The 13,602-nt window shown below is 58.7% G+C and overlaps 1 protein-coding gene across 6 annotated transcripts in view; it reads left to right on the top strand.

Moving 5' to 3' along the window:
- The window catches only part of LOC140399363 (retinoic acid receptor RXR-alpha-A), a 348,218-nt gene that overhangs the window by 184,177 nt on the left and 150,439 nt on the right, over window positions 1–13,602 (top strand). The window contains exon 1 of one of the 6 annotated variants that reach the window (XM_072488938.1): window positions 4,956–4,978. The exons of the other annotated variants lie outside the window; for them this stretch is intronic. The gene's annotated coding sequence lies outside the window, so the exon portion shown is untranslated. Of the gene's footprint in view, window positions 1–4,955; window positions 4,979–13,602 lie in introns of those variants that run through there. 6 annotated transcript variants of the gene reach the window in all.

The raw sequence follows: 13,602 nt of genomic DNA, 5'->3' as shown, positions 1-13,602 counted from the left end.
GGGAAGGCGGGATCAGGGTATTGAACTTGATGGTCAGCCATGATCATAATCCCTCGTGTCTAAGTCCCAATGAACTGGAGGCCTGGGCTACTATTTCAGAGGACATGAGTTCAATCCCACCCGAGCTGCTCTCAAGATTGAATTTTAAATAGGAAAATAAGCTGTCACAATAGCAGCACCAGCAACGTAGATAGCTTCTTTGATAGACGGCCCACAGGACTTCACAGGAGAATTCTAAAACACAGTTTGAAACTTGAGTTGCGTGTGGTGGTGTTGGGGGCGATGACCAGAGCTTCGGTTGAAGATGTTGGTTTTATGGAGCTTTTTCAGGAGGTTTGGGGAGAGGATTTCGGAGCTTGGGCCCGAAGCAGCTGAAGGCACAGCTGCCAGTGGCGGAATGATTAAAATCTGCAATGGTCACGGGGCCAGGTTTAAACAAGCGCTGAGATGTTGGGAGAGCTGTGGGACTGGGGGAGATTACAGAGATAGGAAGAGGAGAGGCCAAGGAGGGAGTTGAAAACCAGGATGAGAGTTTTAAAATTGAGGCACTTCCTAGCCAGAAGCGAATGTAGAGCTGTCAGCACGGGTGATGGGTAGGCAAGAGCTGGTGCTGAGTTAGAACACGGCCGACAGAGTTTACAGAGGGTAGGATGTGGAACATGTTGGAATAGTTAAGTCTGGAGGTAACAAACGGGTGTATGATGGTTTCAATGGCAGAGGAACCGAGATGGGGGCAGCTTCTGTCAATGTTAAACAGGTGGAAATGAGCCTTGTTTATTCCATGGGTATGTGTTAAACTCATCCTGTGGTCAGCTATGGTATCAAGGTTGTGAAGAATCTGGTTAAGTCTCAGATAGTTGCCAGGGAAAGGGGGGTAGCGAAGGAATTGAGAGTGTCATGAGAAATGGAAGGAATGGCTTCGGTCTGCCCAATATTTCATTGAAGGAAAGTTCCTCTGGTTCAGTACTGGCTGGCAGGTCAGCTGCTTCAGAATTTAGCCACGGCGGCGGGTGAGGCGGGGGGTGAGGCGAGGTGGGGGTGAGGTGGGGGTGAGGCGAGGGTGAGGCGAGGGTGAGGCGGGGGGTAAGGCGGGGGGTGAGGCGAGGTGGGGGTGAGGCGAGGGTGAGGCGGGGGTGAGGTGGAGCTGGGGGTGAGGAGAGGGTGAGGCGAGGTGGGGGTGAGGAGAGGGTGAGGCAAGGGTGAGGCGAGGGTGAGGCGAGGGTGAGGCGGGGGGTGAGGCGAGGTGGGGGTGAGGCGAGGGTGAGGCGGGGGTGAGGCGGGGGGTGAGGCGAGGTGGGGGTGAGGCGAGGGTGAGGCGGGGGGTGAGGCGAGGTGGGGGTGAGGCGAGGGTGAGGCGGGGGTGAGGCGAGGTGGGGGTGAGGCGGGGGTGAGGCGGGGGTGAGGTGGAGCTGGGGGTGAGGAGAGGGTGAGGCGGGGGGTGAGGCGAGGTGGGGGTGAGGCGAGGGTGAGGAGAGGGTGAGATGGGGGGTGAGGCGAGGTGGGGGTGAGGAGAGGGTGAGGTGGGGTGAGGTGGAGCTGGGGGTCGTTAGTGTGTAACTAACATTGTACTTTGGGATGATGTTGCCATGGGTCAGCGTGAGGAGTAGGTCCAAGGTGGATGATCTTCCTTAAACTCAACTGCTTAATTAACAGCCTTTAGGGTAGGAAACCTGTCATCTGCCCAGTCCGTGTCTCCATGTGACTCCAGTCCCACTTCAAGGTGATTGACTGCGAAGAGGCCCAGCACACACTCGGTGCAGGGTGAGCAGGGCTGGGCCCAGCACACACTCGGTGCAGGGTGAGCAGGGCTGGGCCCAGCACACACTCGGTGCAGGGTGAGCAGGGCTGGGCCCAGCACACACTCGGTTCAGGGTGAGCAGGGCTGGGCCTAGCTCACACGCGGTGCAGGGTGAGCAGGGCTGGGCCTAGCTCACACTAGGTGCAGTGTGAGCAGGGCTGGGCCCAACACACACTCGGTGCAGGGCGAGCAGGGCTGGGCCCAGCACACACCCGGTGCAGGGTGAGCAGGGCTGGGCCTAGCTCACACTCGGTGCAGGGTGAGCAGGGCTGGGCCCAGCACACACTCGGTGCAGGGTATGGCCCAACACACACTCGGTGCAGGGTGAGCAGGGCTGGGCCCAGCGCACACTCGGTGCAGGGTGAGCAGGGCTGGGCCCAGCGCACACTCGGTGCAGGGTGAGCAGGGCTGGGCCCAACACACACACGGTGCAGGGTGAGCAGGGCTGGGCCCAGCGCACACTCGGTGCAGGGTGAGCAGGGCTGGGCCCAGCGCACACTCGGTGCAGGGTGAGCAGGGCTGGGCCCAACGCACACACGGTGCAGGGTGAGCAGGGCTGGGCCCAGCACACTCTCGGTGCAGGGTGAGCAGGGCTGGGCCCAGCTCACACTCGGTGCAGGGTGAGCAGGGATGGGCCCAGCACACACTCGGTGCAGGGTGAGCAGGGCTGGGCCTAGCTCACACTCGGTGCAGGGTGAGCAGGGCTGGGCCCAGCTCACACTCGGTGCAGGGTGAGCAGGGCTGGGCCCAGCTCACACTCGGTGCAGGGTGAGCAGGGATGGGCCCAGCACACACTCGGTGCAGGGTGAGCAGGGCTGGGCCCAACACACACTCGGTGCAGGGTGAGCAGGGCTGGGCCCAGCACACACTCGGTGCAGGGTGAGCTGGGCTGGGCCCAGCGCACACTCGGTGCAGGGTGAGCAGGGCTGGGCCCAGCACACACTCGGTGCAGGGTGAGCAGGGCTGGGCCCAGCACACACTCGGTGCAGGGTGAGCCGGGCTGGGCCCAGCACACACTCGGTGCAGGGTGAGCAGGGCTGGGCCTAGCTCACACTCGGTGCAGGGTGAGCAGGGCTGGGCCCAGCTCACGCTCGGTGCAGGGTGAGCAGGGCTGGGCAAAAACATCAGCAACGCAGACGTCCTGAGAGTGAATTTTACAAACATTCGTACATTCACCATCACAAATTGTGATTCTCCCCGAACGACTCACTGACATTCTGAGCTGAGACCTGCTTTCTCAACTGCACCTGGGTGAGACTGAGCCCCACTCACGCAGAGGTGAGGTGTCTGTGGGGATAGCCACTGCCATTCTGGGTGGCAGCAGTTGGCAGCAACTCCCCTCTGATGGAGCTGGGGAAAGCGGCTGAGGTTTTGCTCCTCGTCTCAGTTCTGTTATGGGCCAGGGTTTCGAGAACCCCAAAGTGTATCATGGAGGTCACCTGACCCACAACTTTTACTAGATTGTGGTATGGGGAGCACACGGCCCACTCTACAGGTGTGGGACAGCAGAAATGGAAAAGTATTTTTTAAAGCAAACAATGTTTATTCCATGAACTCAAGTTAACCTTTTTAAAACATACAGTGCACATCTTAGCAACTATTAATTCAAATACAACCCCCAAAGAATACAACACTAAGTAACCCTTAATAACTTCCCAAACAACATCCAGAAGACAAAATAAACACCTTTTAACAGAAGCACATTAGGTTTACATTGATTACTGAGAACATTTATAATTCTGAATTCACCAAATGATCAAGAGACAGTCTTTTCACGGCAGAGAGATCAACAGTGCACCTGCTCTGTCTGGCTTCAGCTCCAACACTGAAAACGAAACTATAAAACACCCCGCAGCAAACGAAAGTAAAAAGCTGAGACAGCCCAGCTCCACCCACTCTCTGACATCACTGAGAAGCACACATTTCTTAAAGGTACTCTAACATGACAGTTCATTGACTGCACTTGGGAGGTGCGTGTCCGGAGATTGGGCGAAGGCAGCAGTGGAAGCAGTGCTAATGTCAGTTACCTCCAGACATTTGTGGGATGAATTCCTTTCGACAAAATAGAGGAGAGAATTAATGCTCTGTTTAATTATTTCTTTGCCACCCATACCATTTAATTTCTGAAATTGCACCTTAGTTTGTGCAGAACACTGAGCGTTACTCTGTGGGGTTTTGTTGCTTGCTGCCTGAGGGAGTGCTGCACTGTCAGAGGGTCAGTACTGAGGGAGTGCCGCACTGTCAGAGGGTCAGTACTGAGGGAGTGCCGCACTGTCAGAGGGTCAGTACTGAGGGAGTGCCGCACTGTCAGAGGGTCAGTACTGAGGGAGTGCCGCACTGTCAGAGGGTCAGTACTGAGGGAGTGCCGCACTGTCAGAGGGTCAGTACTGAGGGAGTGCCGCACTGTCAGAGGGTCAGTACTGAGGGAGTGCCGCACTGTCAGAGGGTCAGTACTGAGGGAGTGCCGCACTGTCAGAGGGTCAGTACTGAGGGAGTGTCTCACTGTCAGAGGGTCAGTACTGAGGGAGTGCTGCACTGTCAGAGGGTCAGTACTGAGGGAGTGCCGCACTGTCAGAGGGTCAGTACTGAGGGAGTGCCGCACTGTCAGAGGGTCAGTACTGAGGGAGTGCCGCACTGTCAGAGGGTCAGTACTGAGGGAGTGCTGCACTGTCAGAGGGTCAGTACTGAGGGAGTGCTGCACTGTCAGAGGGTCAGTATTGAGGGAGTGTTGCACTGTCAGTGGGTCAGTACTGAGGGAGTGCCGCACTGTCAGAGGGTCAGTACTGAGGGAGTGCTGCACTGTCAGAGGGTCAGTACTGAGCGAGTGCCGCATCGTGACTCCCTCTTTGCCCTCCTGCAAGTGTAGATAGTTCCATGGCTTAGTTTCGAAGCTGGGATTTCTCACCTGTGACCTCAACCAAAAATAAAAGTTGTGGTCATTGATGACATTGCTGTGTTTGGATCTTGCTGTGCACAGATTAGCTGTCTGGGTTCCTATCACAGTCGTGGCTACACTGCAGCATTTTGTACAGTGCTTTGGGCCATGGTGTGGCAGTGAAAGGTACTAAAGGAGTCAGAGTCTGTTCTGATTGCCGTAGCCGAGGGAACAGTAGCTGCTTTATCATGTGGGGGCTCCGGGACTTTGGCACTCTTGAGACCCCAGCCTGCTTCACCCGAGAGGTATGAACTTTCGACCCTGGCCTCTGAGACTGAGAAAACAGGGGCTGTGATTGTTTACCGGGGATGGGAGGGCCGCTCTGTAACTCGCTGTACTGGGACGTTTCACACCGAGCTCACTGTCTGTTATCTCTGCCACAATAGCAGCTGCAGGAATGCTAAACCCCAGCACAGTGTGATAGCTCGGGAAACCTGGGTTAAAGGCTGATTTCAGCCCAGCTCTCAGGCTGTGGCTCAGTCACCCCCTGAGTCAGAGGCCGGTGTGTTCCAACCCACTCCAAGACCTCTCTACCTGCTCCCTTCCCCCCTCTATCCTCACTACCTCTCCCCTCTCTCCCGCTCCCTGCACTAACACGGCAGGTGTGTGCTGCGTAATGTGCCACCATCCTTCCCAGTGCTCACAACTATCGTAGCCGAGCTCATAGTGGGGTCATCTGGGATGGGGGGGGGGAGTGGGGGGAACGGGGAGGGATGGGAGGGGGGGGGGGGGGATGGAGGGGGGGTCTCTGGGCCTGTTGAATAATGCCAGAGAAGAGAGTTTGTACAGTCAGGTTTCCTTACTGAGATTCTCGAGCCAGGAAACCTCGACATTTGCAAGTCTTTCTTTATCGAGAGTCGATTGGTTGGCAATGACTGAACATTCTGATAGATCAGCACGTTTGTTAAAAAATATTTTTCTTAAGATATTTGAAAATGTTTATAATAATAACAATAACAATGACATCAACATGGTATAATAAACATTTCCCCCCCCCATCCCAATCTTCACACACCCAACCATAAACCAACAATCACCCACCCCCCCCCCCCATCTGCTGACATTTTAATTTTCCCCGAGAAAGTGATCATGTTTTTTTGAGATATTATAACATTTCCTCCTTCTCCACTGGTAGTTGGAGAAAGTTAGCATTTTCCTTTGCTTCCGGACAGTAATCAAAGTGACAGCAATGTTCATTCAAATAATTTGTCATCATTCTCTCTCTTCCAGTGATGGTGACGTGGGAGCTTTCCCTAATCTGGTTCTCTGTTCATTCTTTGTTGTAAATTTAATGACCTCATTAACTCGAGCCCACAATGTGCCAAATTGATGACCTCAGGACGAGGGAGCCTACTGAGGCAGCAGACACAGCCTCTTGCCCCCTTCACACTTTGGGCAGTTAACTGGTGGCCAGGAGCCCTGGGGCAGGGGGCGGGGTATTCCCGGGTGCCCACACTGGCTCTGGCATTAGCTCTCAGCTCGTTGGTGGGCATTCATTTTTTTTAAAGAAAATATTTATTGAAGCATTTGTAATTTTCACAATTCAACATGTTGACATTTCTAAAACAACCGCGCGGGTCGACGCACAAAATGCCCCCTAAAATGACAACACACAATAAACCACGTCCCCCACTTCTCCCACCCTATCCCCAATTACCCGTGGACTAAATTCCCTGTCCTTATTTAACATTACCATGCATCCTGTTTTCCTCCCCCCCCCCCCCCCCCCCCCCCCCGTTTCCCTTTCCCCCGTTACTGCTGACGTTCAATTTTTGTTAAAGAAATCGATGAACGGCCGCCAACTCCGGGCGAATCCCTGTATTGATCCTCTCCGAGCGAACTTGATTTTCTCCAGACTGAGAAACTCTGCCATGTCGCTGACCCACACTCCTGACTTTGGGGGCTCCGCGTCCCCCCATTTCAGCAAGACCCGTCTCCGGGCCACCAGGGAGGAGAAGGCCAGGATATCGGCCTCCCTTCCCCCCTTTGCCCCCTGATCTTCCGACACCCCAAATATTGCTAATTCTGGACTCGGAGTTACCCTCCCTTCCAGGACTTCCGACATAACATCCGCAAATCCCTGCCAGAATCCCCTCAGTTTCGGACATGCCCAAAACATATGAACATGGTTGGCCGGCTACCCCCACACCGCCCTCATCTGTCCTCCACCTCCTTGAAGAACCTACTCATCCGGGCTACCGTTATGTGGGCCCTGTGGACTACCTTGAACTGACTCAAGCGGAGTCTCGCACAGGACGAGAATGCATTTGCCCTTTTCAAGGCTTTTTCCCACAGTTCAGTTTCCAGCTCTCTCCTAGCTCCTCTTCCCAACTCCTCTTCACCTCTCTGATAGGGGCCCCTTCCCACTCTAACAATTCCCTGTATATGTCCGAAACCTTCCCAGCTCCAACCCCTGTTTTTGACAGCACTTTATCCTGTAGTCCCCTCAGGGGGAGGCGAGGAAAGCTTGGGACCTGCCTCCGTACAAAGTCCAGCACTTGAAGATACCGAAACCCGTTCCCTCCCGGCAAGTCAAACTCCTCCTCTAATGTCTCCAAGGTCGGGAAGTCCTCCTGGATGAATAGATCCCCAAACCTCTCAATCCCTGCCTGCTGCCATATCTTAAAGCCCCCATCCAGCCCCCCCCGGGACAAACCGGTGATTGTCACAGATCGGTGACCACACTGACGCCCCCTCCAGTCTCGTGTGCTGCCTCCATTGCCCCCACACCCTCAGGGCTGCCACCACCACAGGGCTTGTGGAGTACCGAGCCGACACGAACGGCAGGGGCGCCGTCAGTAAAGCCTCCAGACTCGTACCTTTGCAGGAAGCTGCCTCCATCCGCTCCCAGACTGACCCCTCCCCCACTACCCACTTCCTGACCATCGATATGTTGGCAGCCCAGTAATAGTTAACAAAGCTTGGGAGAGCCAGTCCCCCTTCCCCACGGGCCCGTTCCAGGAGTGTCCTCTTTACTCTCGGGCTTTCACCCACCCATATCGACACATTCATACTTCTGAAAAAAGCCTTTGGGACAAAATTCGGGAGACACTGAAAGTGCCAGTGGGAGCATGTCCCATCTACGGAATGCCCTTGTCATTTGATCCACTGCTTTGCCCACATTTCGGGCGGGCATTCATTATCACCAGATATGTGATACAGGCACTGACTTGAGCAGACGCTGATGTTCTACCATTAAGGTTGTAAAATGTCCCAGGATGCTTCAGAGGATGAACAATCAGCCAAAGATTGACACTGAAGCAGAGCAAGGTGCACTAGTGAGGCAATTCATATCTGAGATTGAGATGTGGTCACAATTGGAGGCATAGTGGAGAAGGTTACAGGAATAGGAGAATGAGGAGATGGAAGATGGTTTTACAGTTCCCTATTGCCACATCTCCACGTACTCACCCCCTCCCTCCCTATCTCTGTTACCTCCTCCATTCCTACAACCCGCCTCGATTTCTGTATTCCTCGGAATCTGGCCTCTTGGGACTCCCCAATTAAAAACATTCCACTATTGGTGGCCGTGACTTCAATTCTGACATTCCCGCTCAAAATATCTCTGCCCCTCTCTTTTGGACTTGGAATCAATTTGTGCCTTGATAGCAGTCCTGTGAAGAATTTTGGGATGTTTTTCCCAAATTCTAGGTGATATTTAGCACATGTTGTTTTGTTGATGCAATTTTGGGCTTGTCTGCGATGGCTAGACTACAAAAGCAGGGATGTACTTCTGAGGCTGTGTAAGGCTCTGGTCAGACCCCATTTGGAGTATTGTGAGCAATTTTGGGCCCCGTATCTAAGGAAGGATGTGCTGGCCTTGGAAAGGGTCTAGGGGAGGTTCACAAGAATGATCCCTGGAATGAAGAGCTTGTCGTATGAGGAACGGTTGAGGACTCTGGGTCTGTACTCGTTGGTGTTTAGAAGGATGAGGGGGGATCTTATTGAAACTTACAGGATACTGCGAGGCCTGGATAGAGTGGACGTGGAGAGGATGTTTCCACTTGTAGGAAAAACTAGAACCAGAGGACACCATCTCAGACTAAAGGGACGATCCTTTAAAACAGAGATGAGGAGGAATTTCTTCAGCCAGAGGGTGGTGAATCTGTGGACCTCTTTGCCGCAGAAGGCTGTGGAGGCCAAATCACTGAGTGTCTTTAAGACAGAGATAGATAGGTTCTTGATTAATAAGGGGATCAGGGGTTATGGGAGAAGGCAGGAGAATGGGGATGAGAAAAATATCAGCCATGATTGAATGGCGGAGCAGACTCGATGGGCCGAGTGGCCTAATTCTGCGTCTATGTCTTATGTTGCCTTTAGTGCATTAAACTGGGGATTGATTGGGGAAATGAGCAGTGACGTGAGCGTTCAGGAGGCGTTGTTGTCTGTGGAGCCTGCACTGCAAGATGGCTTCAGAACAAAGAGAACAAAATGAAGATGTAGAAGTTACAGTGGAAGACTGCACTGTCTCTCAAAAAGTTCCCCCAGAAACCCTTGTTGGAGCTCAAAGAAGGGCAGTATGCGAATGAGCCTTCTGAAATAAAATGCAGTCTTGTTAACTGTGAAACTGCTCCACAATGACAGACAGTCTTGGGGCTAAAGTAGGGGGAAGCAGGATCAGGATATTGAACTTGATGATTAGCCATGATCATAGTGAATGACGAGCAGGCTCGAAGGCTGAGTGGCTCCTGAATGCTCCTATTTTCTATGTTTCAATTCTTCTGATGGCCGACTCCGTGTCTCAGTTTCCCAGCCGTCCACACTTGCAATTTTGATGTTTATTGGCATGTATTCTGGCTGTGAACCTCCAGGCCAATTATTAAATATTAGTTCTGTAGTTTCCATTGCCACTCCTTTGCTGAACACTCCCAGCTGGACGCTGAATTTACTTGAATAAAGCAAGCTTTGAGGAGATCCCTGTAGGCTTGTTGAGAATTCATCAAACTTATTGAAACCTGAATTGTTGGCTTCCCACAAACACTTTAATCACCTTGACACCTGTCAGCTGTGTTGTACAGAGCTGAAGACGGCTGATTTTACAAAGCCTCTGGTTTTACTACTTTCTGCAGGGAAGGATTAAGGTGGGATGGGCTTTTTCACTTCAAGCTCTGGGGCAGTTTTCGGAGAGTCGGTGGGGATGGAATATTGTTGCACAGTTGAATGATTTCACAGTCCCCCCCCCCCCGATGCTGCTGGTCCAGCCAACTTTATGTCGACACTGGCTGTCCTGTTTCTGTGCCGATAGCTGGTAGCGTGGGCGGGTTTGGAGCCTGTCTGCATTCTGTAATCTGATATTCTCAGTCTCTCTGCTGGAGGTTAGTGTAATCCCTTAAACAAGATTGTCCTGTGACACATTGAATACTTCAGAATTGGCAGAAAAATCCCATTGGATGTGCTGGCCCAGACTGCAATGGACCGCTCCAGTGGTGTCGAGCACAAGCATTTGGGGCAAAAGTAAAGTTTCTTTTCCTCGAATGCCTACGGTGCAGAATGAGACCATTCGGCCCATCGAGTCAGCACCAACCCTCTGAAGAGCATCCTACCCAGGCCAACATCTGGCCTAACCCTATAACCCCACCAAACTTTTAGACACTAAGGGCAATTTATCATGGCCAATCCACCTAACCCGCACATCTTTGGACTGTGGGAGGAAACCGGAGCACCCGGAGGAAACCCACGCAGACACGGGGAGGATGTGCAGACTCCGCACAGTCACTCGAGGCCGGAATGCAACCTGGGTCCCTGGAGGGAACATTGCTGGCCCCTGTGCTGCCGTGCCCCGTGTCCCCGTGCCGCCGTGTCCCCGTGCCGCCGTGTCCCCGTGTCGCCGTGTCCCCGTGCCGCCGTGTCCCCGTGCCGCCGTGTCCCCGTGCCGCCGTGTCCCCGTGCCACCGTGTCCCCGTGTCCCCGTGTCGCCGTGTCCCCGTGTCGCCGTGTCGCCGTGTCCCCGTGCCGCCGTGTCGCCGTGTCCCCGTGCCCCCGTGCCGCCGTGTCCCCGTGCCCCCGTGTCGCCGTGTCCCCGTGCCGCCGTGTCCCCGTGCCGCCATGTCCCCGTGTCCCCGTGCCGCCATGTCCCCGTGCCGCCGTGTCCCCGTGTCCCCGTGTCGCCGTGCCGCCGTGTCCCCGTGCCGCCATGTCCCCGTGTCCCCGTGCCGCCGTGTCCCCGTGCCGCCATGTCCCCGTGTCCCCGTGCCGCCATGTCCCCGTGCCGCCGTGTCCCCGTGCCGCCGTGTCCCCGTGCCGCCGTGTCCCCGTGTCGCCGTGTCCCCGTGCTGCCGTGTCCCCGTGCCGCCATGTCCCCGTGTCCCCGTGCCGCCGTGTCCCCGTGCCGCCATGTCCCCGTGTCCCCGTGCTGCCATGTCCCCGTGTCCCCGTGCCGCCGTGTCCCCGTGCCGCCGTGTCCCCGTGCCGCCGTGTCCCCGTGCCGCCGTGTCCCCGTGCCGCCGTGTCCCCGTGCCGCCGTGTCCCCGTGTCCCCGTGTCGCCGTGTCCCCGTGCCGCCGTGTCCCCGTGCCGGCGTGTCGCCGTGTCCCCGTGCCGCCGTGTCCCCGTGCCGCCGTGTCGCCGTGTCCCCGTGCCGCCGTGTCCCCGTGCTGCCGTGTCCCCGTGTCGCGGTGTCCCCGTGCCGCCGTGCCGCCGTGTCCCCGTGCCGCCGTGTCCCCGTGCCGCCGTGCCGCCGTGTCCCCGTGCCGCCGTGCCGCCGTGCCGCCGTGTCCCCGTGTCCCCGTGTCCCCGTGCCGCCGTGTCGCCGTGCCGCCGTGTCCCCGTGCCGCCGTGTCCCCGTGCCCCCGTGTCCCCGTGCCGCCGTGTCCCCGTGCTGCCGTGTCCCCGTGTCGCCGTGCCGCCGTGTCCCCGTGCCGCCATGTCCCCGTGTCCCCGTGCCGCCGTGTCCCCGTGTCGCCGTGCCGCCGTGTCCCCGTGCTGCCGTGTCCCCGTGTCGCCGTGCCGCCGTGTCGCCGTGCCGCCGTGTCGCCGTGTCCCCGTGCCGCCGTGTCGCCGTGTCCCCGTGCTGCCGTGTCCCCGTGCCGCCGTGTCCCCGTGTCCCCGTGTCCCCGTGTCCCCGTGTCCCCGTGCCGCCGTGTCCCCGTGCCGCCGTGTCCCCGTGCCGCCGTGTCCCCGTGTCCCCGTGCCGCCGTGTCCCCGTGTCCCCGTGCCGCCGTGTCCCCGTGCCGCCGTGTCCCCGTGCCGCCGTGTCCCCGTGTCCCCGTGCCGCCGTGTCCCCGTGCCGCCGTGTCCCCATGTCCCCGTGTCGCCGTGTCCCCGTGCCGCCGTGTCCCCGTGCCGCCGTGTCCCCGTGCCGCCGTGTCCCCGTGCCGCCGTGTCCCCGTGTCGCCGTGTCCCCGTGTCGCCGTGTACCCGTGCCCCCGTGTCGCCGTGTCCCCGTGCCGCCGTGTCACGGTGTCCCCGTGCCGCCGTGTCCCCGTGCCGCCGTGTCCCCGTGCCCCCGTGTCGCCGTGTCCCCGTGCCGCCGTGTCCCCGTGCCACCATGTCCCCGTGTCCCCGTGCCGCCATGTCCCCGTGTCCCCGTGCCGCCGTGTCGCCGTGCCGCCGTGTCCCCGTGCCGCCGTGTCCCCGTGTCCCCGTGTCCCCGTGCCGCCATGTCCCCGTGCCGCCGTGCCGCCGTGTCCCCGTGCCGCCGTGTCCCCGTGCCGCCGTGTCCCCGTGCCGCCGTGTCCCCGTGCCGCCGTGTCCCCGTGCCGCCGTGTCCCCGTGCCGCCGTGTCCCCGTGTCGCCGTGTCCCCGTGCCCCCGTGCCGCCGTGTCCCCGTGCCGCCGTGTCCCCGTTCCGCCGTGCCGCCGTGTCCCCGTGCCGCCGTGTCCCCGTGTCGCCGTGTCCCCGTTGGGGTGGGGGTGATCCTGAGCAGGGCCAGTCCTGGGGGTTGGAGAGGGGGTATTCGTGATCAGGGCCAGTCCTTGTGGGGGGGGGGGGGGGGGTTCGTGGAGGAGCAGGGCCTGTCCTGGGGGTCGTAGAGGGGGTATTCGTGATCAGGGCCAGTCCTTGGGGGGGGGTTCGTGGAGGAGCAGGGCCTGTTCTGGGGTTGGGGGGGGGGGGTGGAGGAGCAGGGCCAGTCCTGGGGGTCGGAGAGGGGGTATTCGTGATCAGGGCCAGTCCTTGGGGGGGGGGGGGGGTTCGTGGAGGAGCAGGGCCTGTCCTGGGGTTGGGGGGGGGGTTCGTGGAGGAGCAGGGCCTGTCCTGGGGTTGGGGGGGGGGGGGGTGGAGGAGCAGGGCCTGTCCTGGGGGAGGTGTCTGCGCGGGGCCCGCCCTGCAGCTGTCCCTGAAAGAGGACAGTCCTGGAGGTGTGTTATATGGGGGGAGGGAATGTGTCCGGTCCCAAGCGGAGCCACTCCTGATTGCGTGTCCCCGTGCCCCCGTGTCCCCGTGTCCCCGTGCTGCCGTGTCCCCGTGTCGCCGTGCCGCCGTGTCCCCGTGCCGCCATGTCCCCGTGTCCCCGTGCCGCCGTGCCCCCGTGTCGCCGTGCCGCCGTGTCCCCGTGCTGCCGTGTCCCCGTGTCGCCGTGCCGCCGTGTCGCCGTGTCCCCGTGCCGCCGTGTCGCCGTGTCCCCGTGCTGCCGTGTCCCCGTGCCGCGTGTTGCCGTGTCCCCGTGCCGCCGTGTCCCCGTGCCGCCGTGTCCCCGTGTCCCCGTGCCGCCGTGTCCCCGTGCCGCCGTGTCCCCGTGCCGCCGTGTCCCCGTGCCGCCGTGTCCCCGTGCCGCCGTGTCCCCGTGCCGCCGTGTCCCCATGTCCCCGTGTCGCCGTGTCCCCGTGCCGCCGTGTCCCCGTGCCGCCGTGTCCCCGTGCCGCCGTGTCCCCGTGTCCCCGTGCCGCCGTGTCCCCGTGTCGCCGTGTCCCCGTGTCGCCGTGTCCCCGTGT

Source organism: Scyliorhinus torazame, chromosome 22 (assembly GCF_047496885.1).
Source record: "Scyliorhinus torazame isolate Kashiwa2021f chromosome 22, sScyTor2.1, whole genome shotgun sequence".
NCBI lineage: Eukaryota > Metazoa > Chordata > Chondrichthyes > Carcharhiniformes > Scyliorhinidae > Scyliorhinus > Scyliorhinus torazame.
This window is presented reverse-complemented; position numbering and strand designations above follow the sequence as displayed.